The sequence below is a fragment of the Coregonus clupeaformis genome, chromosome 9 (genome assembly GCF_020615455.1).
Source record: "Coregonus clupeaformis isolate EN_2021a chromosome 9, ASM2061545v1, whole genome shotgun sequence".
In the NCBI taxonomy this organism is placed as follows: Eukaryota; Metazoa; Chordata; class Actinopteri; order Salmoniformes; family Salmonidae; genus Coregonus; species Coregonus clupeaformis.
The window spans coordinates 25849148-25858390 of NC_059200.1; the positions used below are offsets into that span (position 1 = coordinate 25849148).

A 9243-nucleotide genomic window follows, 5' to 3' on the forward strand; every position below is an offset into this window, starting at 1 on the left:
ACATTTCTATTTGCAACATTTGAGTCTCCCCTCATTGAATACAGCCCTAGTATCCATTGTCAACCCACAAAGTGGGACGTTTCAAAGGGCTTCCAATAGTTGAGCACAAACAGAACCCTGCTCTGAAAGTGCTCAGCTCACTCCCTCAATCTGATGTTGAAAGGTGGTGGGAAATTGTTTTTAGATTGTCTTCTAACAGTGAGAAATGTAACATAATAAAGCTATTGATATTATCAATAAAACTAAACAGCAAAGTTGTGCTCTGTCTGTGAACAGAAAAGTTTCTATCAAATCTACATATTTCAGGAGAAACCTAGCCTTCTATCAGGTAACCTAACCCATGACATCTTGTAATAATCTGTACACTAGACAAAACAAGAATGCTTCTTTGTACCTTCTCGATGTTTGCAATACCAGGCTTTTTTCACTGAGGGACTCTGTACTGAACTGATCTGTATAAATCTGTAATGTTACCTGCTGCCCCTGTGCAACGGCTCTGAAGTACTCCTGTAGTACTTGTATTTTGGTTGGTTGATTGTATACTGTATGTTATGTGACCATTGCCTGTATTACTTTTTAGGTGAAATCAAGTTTGTCTTTTTTCTTGTGTCATCATTCTTGTAAAGATCTCTTTCTGTCTGGAATTATTTATCTCATGTTATCCTGACTATAACACAGTATCACCAAAATTAAAGTACTTTTAATTATTTTCAGATTTATATTGAGTAAAGCCTATGTAAGATGTTGTGACTGTAATGTAAGCAAACTATGAAGCAAATTAAATTTATACAGTTCTATAAAAATGTATCAATCTTTGCACTAAATTGCATTCATATTTTACTAAATACATAGCACAGGCCTATCAGATATTGTCATATTTCTGATACCGATGATTGCTTTAGACAGTAACATGAAGTTGATTTGTAAGTGATTGAAGCTATGCTTTAACACTACTGTAATTGTAACACTTTTAAATGTGTTTATTAAGATATTTAGATATTTTAGAGAAATCCCGCCTTTCTCGTGTTTTTCCCCACATTGCTTTGCTGTGTATATAATGCGCATGCGCAAATTATGAGGAGTTTTTTTCGTTGCTTTTATCAGTAGAAGAGCGAGTATCTGGCAAGTCCGATGCAAATAATAACCTGAAGAATGTCTTGAAAAGGAAGGACCTCGCCCTTGTTGGCGAGATAACAGTGAATTTGAGGCATATCTCCGACTTATAGTTCAGTGAGTTGTCTTGTCTTGTAATATAGCAAGCTAGCTAGCTACTACAAGCTATGATATGTGTTAGCTATAGCTATGTATAGCCAGTCCTGACCAATTGGCTATCAATATCATAGATTTTCTTATCCATCGTCCAATGATTTTAAATCTTTGCTGTTCACATCATGAATCTCTGTGATTACTTTTTTTTTTTTTTTACAACTATAGTTATCTTAAAATTGTGCCAGGAGTCTAGTCTGTACTGCGCACGTGGTCGGTAACTTGGACTATACTTGACCCAAGATTGTTGCATGTTACATTATAATGCATCAACTTGTTTACCTTTTCTGCAGTGTCGTTCGATACACTGTCACAGGATGGATGACAATGATACAGGACACGTGGTAAGATGTCAAACTGGCTACACTGTCAGCTTGAACACTCATTTACAATGTATTGAAGAATGAATGAAGTCAACTGCAGCCATTTTCTTGTCCTATGATTAAAATCTGTATCTGCTGTTCACATCATGAACCACAGTGATTATTATAACATTATTATGAGGACATGTGCATTAGCCTATAATTTGACATATTTTGACTGGCTTTGATTATACTGTGTTTTAACCATCATTTCAATTTTGGCACAGATCCAACAGAATGGTCTCTTCAGTGCTGAGCAGCAATGCACTCTGTAGGTATGTGTATGTATATTCGTGTGTGTGATCCAATGGAGGCTGGTGATCAGTAGAGCTATAGGACTGGCTCATTGTGGCTGGAATGGAATAAATGTAAAGGAGTCAAACATGGTTTCCGTATGTTTGATACTGTTATTCCAGCCATTACAATGAGCCTGTCCTATAGCTCCTCCCACCAGCCTCCACTGATGTAATCCTATAGGGTTTATTTGATCTGGGTCAATGATTAGATATAATCATTACCCATCTGACCCAGTCCAAGTCTGGGAGGGAATATTATTCAACTTGAATGATGGTGCAGTCTCCAATGTTTTCAATTATTAGTGTTATTTGTTGCATATTGTGTATCTTTTTAACTGTAGTATGGTGGCATGTGGTCCTCTGTAGCTCAGCTGGTAGAGCACGGCGCTTGTAACGCCAAGGTAGTGGGTTCGATCCCCGGGACCACCCATACACAAAATATGTATGCACGCATGACTGTAAGTCGCGTTGGATAAAAGTGTCTGCTAAATGGCATATTATATATATTATTATGTTTTGTTTCAAACGGCTGTCAACTGACATCCCTCTTAACACTAACGATGAGATTGTGTTTTTCTCCAGGCTTCTGCAATAGGAGTGCCCTGGGTGGTCTCATGGTTTCCATAGTGAAAATGACTACAAAGATGGTGCTCGATTCCTTGTGAAACTACAGTACAAATTGATATAAGCATTTCCTATCCCTTTGTCCAACACTACAAAGTATGTTCATTTGAGTGACTGATCATTTCAGAAAGGTGTGAAGACTGTGTTGACTTGACAATAGAACATTATGAAATTGAATTTCTTGTGCCAGGGAAGGTTTCATGAAGTCAATTGAAATGCATGTAGGGAATTGTTGAAAACATGATTTACTAGCAAAGCAACTGAATAAAATAAAAAAAATGTCTTTAAAAAAGTGAACAATGGTTGTTTGAGTGGCCAGGACCAAAGCTTGCATACACACAATACTGTGTAAAGAGTGGAAATGCAAAATGCAGGTTTCCTTATGTTACTATGGAGGGATTCACTTTATTCAGATACTATTTTATGTTTTGTCTGATGCAACATGGTGAAATGTGTCAGAATAGAAATCATGTAGATTCCAGTAATGAGGTTGACCCCGATGGCAGGGGGTTCACTCTAATGTGAAGTATGCCACCAATTGTGTTTGCTACAGATAACGTTCAGTAGGCCTACAGTGAATGAGTACATGCATGTGATTGCACATATGGTATACATACAGTACAGAATGGTCAAGCCCTGTTTACCGGAAGTGCCTGAAGAAGGGGGAGATTATTGTGCCCGTTCTTATTATACCTCGGTGAGTGTGCCACGTTGATGGAGCCGAAGACCAATTAGTGTAACCGCAGCAGCATTTAGACTTCCGTTTTTTCCGAGTTTGCCTTCAAAATAAAAGTGGCAACGTGTATGATGCGAAATTAATACTTTTTTCAGCTTTGCATAATGTTAAATTATAACTATATCGGGGAAAAATCTAAACTAAAGAGAATTACTATATATAAGATAAATAGTATAAGGTATGAAAAAGGAATGCACTCTGGATAAGAGCGTCTGCTAAATGACTAAAATGTAAGGTGGAGCACAATGAGACATGGTTGGCGCTTAAGTAAATTAATCTAAAGAAAATATTATACAGACCCTACTGATCTAAAGCTAGTCGACTATACTAAACAAAAATATAAACATATGTAAAGTGTTGGTCCCATGTTTATTGAGTTAAAATAAAAGATACCAGAAATGTTCCATATTGCACAAAAAGCTTAATGTTTTTGCACGAATTTGCTTACATCCCTGTTAGTGAGCATTTCTCCTGTGCTAAAATAATCCATTCACCTGACAGGTGTGGCATATCAAGAAGCTGATTAAACAGCATGATCAATACGCAGGTGCACCTTGTGCTGGTGACAAAAGGCCACTAAAATGTTCAGTTTTGTCACACAACACAATGCCACAGATATCTCAAGTTTTGAGGGAACGTGCAATTGGTATGTTGACTGCAGGAATGTCCAGTAAAACTGTTGCCAAAGCATTGAATGTTACATTTTCTACCATTAGCTGCCTCCAACTTTGTTTCAGAGATTTTGCAGTACGTCCCACTGGCCTCACAACCGCAGAGCACGTGTAACCACGCCAGCCCAGCACCTCCACATCCGGCTTCTTCACCTGAGGGATCGTCTGAGATCAGCCACCCGGACAGCTGATGAAACTGAGGAGTATTTCTGTCTGCAATAAAGCCCTTTTGTGGGGAAAAACTGATTCTGATTGGCTGGGCCTGGCTCCCCTGCCCAGTCATGTGAAATCCATAGATTTGAGCCTAATGAATTTATTTCAATTGACTGATTTCCTTATATGAACTGTACAGTAGCATCGTTGAAATTGTTGCATGTTGCCTTCATATTCTTGTTAAGTATATATAGGCTATAATGAAATAACACCATATATAGATTCTACAGGCCCTAGTGAGTAATCCCTACCCCCCTTTTACTTCTGCACAAAAAATATTTTCCCCTGTATAAGCCAATATTTATTCCACAATACAGGGGGCATTGTGGCCAATGTAATAGGTGGAGTAAAAGGCCAGCAACACTCAGTATTATTCAGAGCCCCATGAAATGACACCATATAGATTCTACAGACCCTTCTGAGTACTCCCCGCCCCACTTTTACATCGACACAAATAATAGTTTATCCTGTACAGTGCTATCTATATTTGTACAATATACAGTGTCCTGGCACCCCAATTTAAGCTGTTTGACCACAGTAAAGGGGCAGCAACCCTCCATACTATTCAGAGCCCCATGAAATAACACAATACAATGCATTCGGAAAGTATTCAGACCCCTTTTTTCACATTTTGTAAAAAATAATGAAAAAAAAACAGAAATATTACATTTACATAAATATTCAGACCCTTTACTCAGTACTTTGTTGAAATGCCTTTGGCAGCGATTACAGCCTCTAGTCTTCTTGAGTATGACGCTACAAGCTTGGCACACCTGTATTTGGGGAGTTTCTCCCATTCTTCTCTGCAGATCCTCTCAAGCTCTGTCAGGTTGGATGGGGAGCATCACTGCACAGCTATTTTCAGGTCCCTCCAGAGATGTTCAAGTCCGGGCTCTGGCTGGGCCACTCAAGGACATTCAGAGATTTGTCCCGAAGCCACTCCAGCGTTGTCATGGCTGTGTGCGTAGGGTTGTTGTCCTGTTGGAAGGTGAACCTTCGCCCCAGTCTGAGGTCCTGAGCGCTCTGGAGCAGGTTGTCATCAAGGATCTCTCTGTACTTTGCTCCATTCATCTTTCCCTCAATCCTGACTAGTCTCCCAGTCCCTGCCGCTGAAAAACATCCCCACAGCATGATGCTGCCACCACCATGCTTCACCGTAGGAATGGTGCAAGGTTTCCTCCAGACATGACGCTTGCAGTCAATCTTGGTTTCATCAGACAAGAGAATCTTGTTTCTCATGGTCTGAGAGTCCTTTAGGTGCCTTTTGACAAACTCCAAGCGGGCTGTCATGTGCCTTATACTGAGGAGTGGCTTCCGTCTGGCCACTACCATAAAGGCCTGATTGGTGGAGTGCTGCAGAGATGGTTGTCCTTCTGGATGGTTCTCCCATCTCCACAGAGGAATTCTGGAGCTCTGAGTGACAATCGGGTTCTTGGTCACCTCCCTGACCAAAGTCCTTCTCCCCCGATTGCTCGGTTTGGCCGGGTGGCCAGTTCTAGGAAGAGTCTTGGTGGTTCCAAACGTCTTCCATTAAATAATGATGGAGGCCACTGTGTTCTTGGGGACCTTCAATGCTGCAAACATCCCCAGATCTGTGCCTCAACACAATCCTGTCTCAGCGCTCTACGGACAATTTGTTTGACCTCTTGGCTTGGTTTTTGCTCTGACATGCACTGTCATCTGTGGGACCTTATATAGACAGGTGTGTGCCTTGCCGAATCATGTCCAATCAATTGAATTGACCACAGGTGGACTCCAATCAAGTTGTAGAAACATTTCAAGGATGATCAATGGAAACAGGATGCACCTGAGCTCAATTTCGAGTCTCATAGCAAAGGGTCTGAATATTTATGTAAATAAGGTAACCCTGTTTTCGCTTTGTCACTATGGGGTATTGTGTGTAGATTGATGTGGGGAATAAAAAAAAAATCAATTTTAAAATAAGGCTGTAATGTAACAAAATGTAGAAAAGGTGAAGGGGTGTGAATACTTTCCGAATGCACTGTATATAGATTTTACAGACCCTACTGAGTACTCCCTTACCGCATTTTTACATCGTCACCTAGAATACTTTTTGCTCTATTAGTCAATATGTATTCCATTTACGGCGATTTGCATTGGTTACTTAAATATTAACAAATATTAATCATTGTTAATGTTTAGACAATAATTGTTCATATATCATGAATAAATACAGGCTATTGGCACTTTTCTACTGTTACGTGTGGGATTTTCTTTTGAAATGTTCTGAAATTCCGTGACCCGGAAGCACTTTCTCAGTGTTGCTGAAGAGGCAATGATTGGTGTTGGGACGTAGAATTTCAGTGAATCTGCTTTCTGCAGCGGAGAGTTGTTGACTTCTAGCTAATAATAATACACTAAGAAAAGGAAACAAACGAGTGATCACAGGGTTTGTCGCCTGTCTGTACTGTATATGTGTGCTTATGTTTTAAGCGCGAACAGAATTTAGAAGGTAAGCACTTTTTGCTTTAGCTAACGTTAGGTGTGTTTGTGTGTGAGAGTGACCCTCTTGTACAGTAGTTTGCTTAGCTCTTCTAGACATGTTGCTAGCTTGCAGCTTGCTCTTTTACTGTACTAGCTAGCTAGCTACTGAGTTAATTAATATGTTTGATCAGTTTTTCACAATTCCTGACATTTAATCCTAGTAAAAATTCCCTCTCTTAGGTCAGTTAGGATCACCACTTTATTTTAAGAATGTGAAATGTCATTATAATAGTAGAGTGATTTATTTCAGCTTTTATTTCTTTCATCACATTCCCAGTGGGTCAGAAGTTTACATACACTCAATTAGTATTTGGTAGCATTGCCTTTAAATTGTTTGAGGGAAGAGACTTAGGGGGTATGCTAATTTGGTATAGAGCAGACCTAACCCACTATTAAATTAGTCTAAAACAAGAAAATGTTACATCTGGTGCAGAGAAAATGTCCTCCTGTGTGCTACCTACAGTTGAAGTAGGAGGTTTACATACACCTTAGCCAAACACATTTAAACTCAGTTTTTCACAATTCCTGACATTTAATCCTAGTAAAAATTCCCTGTCTTAGGTCAGTTAGGATCACCACTTTATTTTAAGATTGTTAAATGTCAGAATAATAGTAGAGAGTGATTTATTTCAGCATTTACTTCTTTCATCACATTCCCAGTGGGTCAGAAGTTTACATACACTCAATTCGTATTTGGTGGCATTGCCTTTAAATTGTTTAACGTGGGTCAAACATTTCAGGTAGCCTTCCACAAGCTTCCCACAATAATTTGGGTGAATTTTGGCCCATTCCTCCTGACAGAGCTGATGTAACTGAGTCAGGTTTGTAGACCTCCTTGCTCACGCACGCTTTTTCAGTTCTGCCCACAAATGTTCTATAGGATTGAGGTCAGGGCTTTGTGATGGCCACTCCAATACCTTGACTTTGTTGTCCTTAAGCCATTTTGCCACAACTTTGGAAGTATGCTTGGGGTCATTTTCCATTTGGAAGACCCATTTGCGACCAAGCTTTAACTTCCTGACTGATGTCTTGAGATGTTGCTTCAATATATCCACATAATTTTCCTTCCTCATGATGCCATCGATTTTGTGAAGTGCACCAGTCCCTCCTGTAGCAAAGCTCCCCCACAGCATGATGCTGCCACCCCCGTGCTTCACGGTTGGGATGGTGTTCTTCGACTAGTAAGCCCCCCCTTTTTCCTCCAAACATAACGATGGTCATTATGGCCAAACAGTTCTATTTTTGTTTCATCAGACCAGAGGACATTTCTCCAAAAAGTACGATCTTTGTCCCCATGTGCAGTTGCAAACCGTAGTCTGGCTTTTTTATGGAGGTTTTGGAGCAGTGGCTTCTTCCTTGCTGAGCGGCCTTTCAGGTTATGTCAATATAGGACTCGTTTTACTGTGGATATAGATACTTTTGTACCTGTTTCCTCCAGCATCTTCACAAGGTCCTTTGCTGTTGTTCTGGGATTGATTTGCACTTCTCGCACCAAAGTACGTTCATATCTAGGAGACAGACCACGTCTCCTTCTTGAGCGGTATGACGGCTGCGTGGTCCCATGGTGTTTATACGTGCGTACTATTGTTTGTACAGATGAACGTGGTACCTTCAGGCGTTTGGAAATTGCTCCCAAGGATGAACCAGACTTGTGGAGGTCTACCATTTTTTATCTGAGGTCTTGGCTGATTTCTTTTGATTTTCCCATGATGTCAAGCAAAGAGGCACTGAGTTTGAAGGTAGGCCTTGAAATACATCCACAGGTACACCTCCAATTGACTCAAATGATGTCAATTAGCCTATCAGAAGCTTCTAAAGCCATGACATCATTTTCTGGAATTTTCCAAGCTGTTTAAAGGCACAGTCAACTTAGTGTAACTTCTGACCCACTGGAATTGTGATACAGTGAATTATAAGTGAAATAATGTGTCTGTAAACAATTGTTGGAAAAATTACTTGTGTCATGCACAAAGTAGATGTTCTAACCGACTTGCCAAAATTATAGTTTGTTAACGAGACATTTGTGGAGTGGTTGAAAAACTAGTTTTAATGACTCCAACCTAAGTGTACGTAAACTTCCGACTTCAACTGTACGCAATTATAGCATTAGCTGTGTGGCTTCTTATCATAACTAGCATAGTAACTAGCTAACAAGGAACTTTGCTGCACAAACAACCCCTTGTCTGTGAATTTCCATTGAATGGAAAGTTCCGGTTGTGTGACTTGGCTATCTAGCCAGTGATACTGTTAATGAAATAATCGAATGGTGACGACACGAAATCCATCACCTACCCTATTTACAGCCATATAAAACTATACCCAGTTCAGGAACACCATATCCAGAACCCTTATTCTGTATTTGTGCTCTTCATGAATTGTCATAGACATCAGCCAGATGTTAGCCTACACATCTGCCTCTGTATGAAGTAGGGGAGATGATGATCTTCAAGACACTGTCATTGTCTATTGTGATCCATTCTTTCTGTGTGCTAAAAGCTTTATCCATTATTTTTCTTTCTATGTGCTAAAAGCTTGTTTGAGTTGTTTTTGTTTTCTCCCCATCAGGATGA

General features: G+C 39.9%; 1 long non-coding RNA gene across 4 annotated transcripts; it reads left to right on the forward strand.

Annotated features, from left to right (window-relative positions):
- Positions 1–1072: 1072 nt before the first annotated feature.
- LOC121574480 lies at positions 1073–4112 on the forward strand. Of its 4 annotated transcripts, none has more exons than XR_006002218.2 (4): positions 1073–1230; positions 1560–1610; positions 1856–1903; positions 4022–4112. It is a non-coding gene; the product is annotated as an uncharacterized LOC121574480 (long non-coding RNA). The 4 variants fall into 4 exon arrangements; XR_006002219.2 differs by having other exon boundaries at positions 1856–1899; XR_006002217.2 differs by lacking the exon at positions 4022–4112 and adding an exon at positions 2507–3784.
- The last annotated feature ends 5131 nt before the right edge of the window (positions 4113–9243 follow it).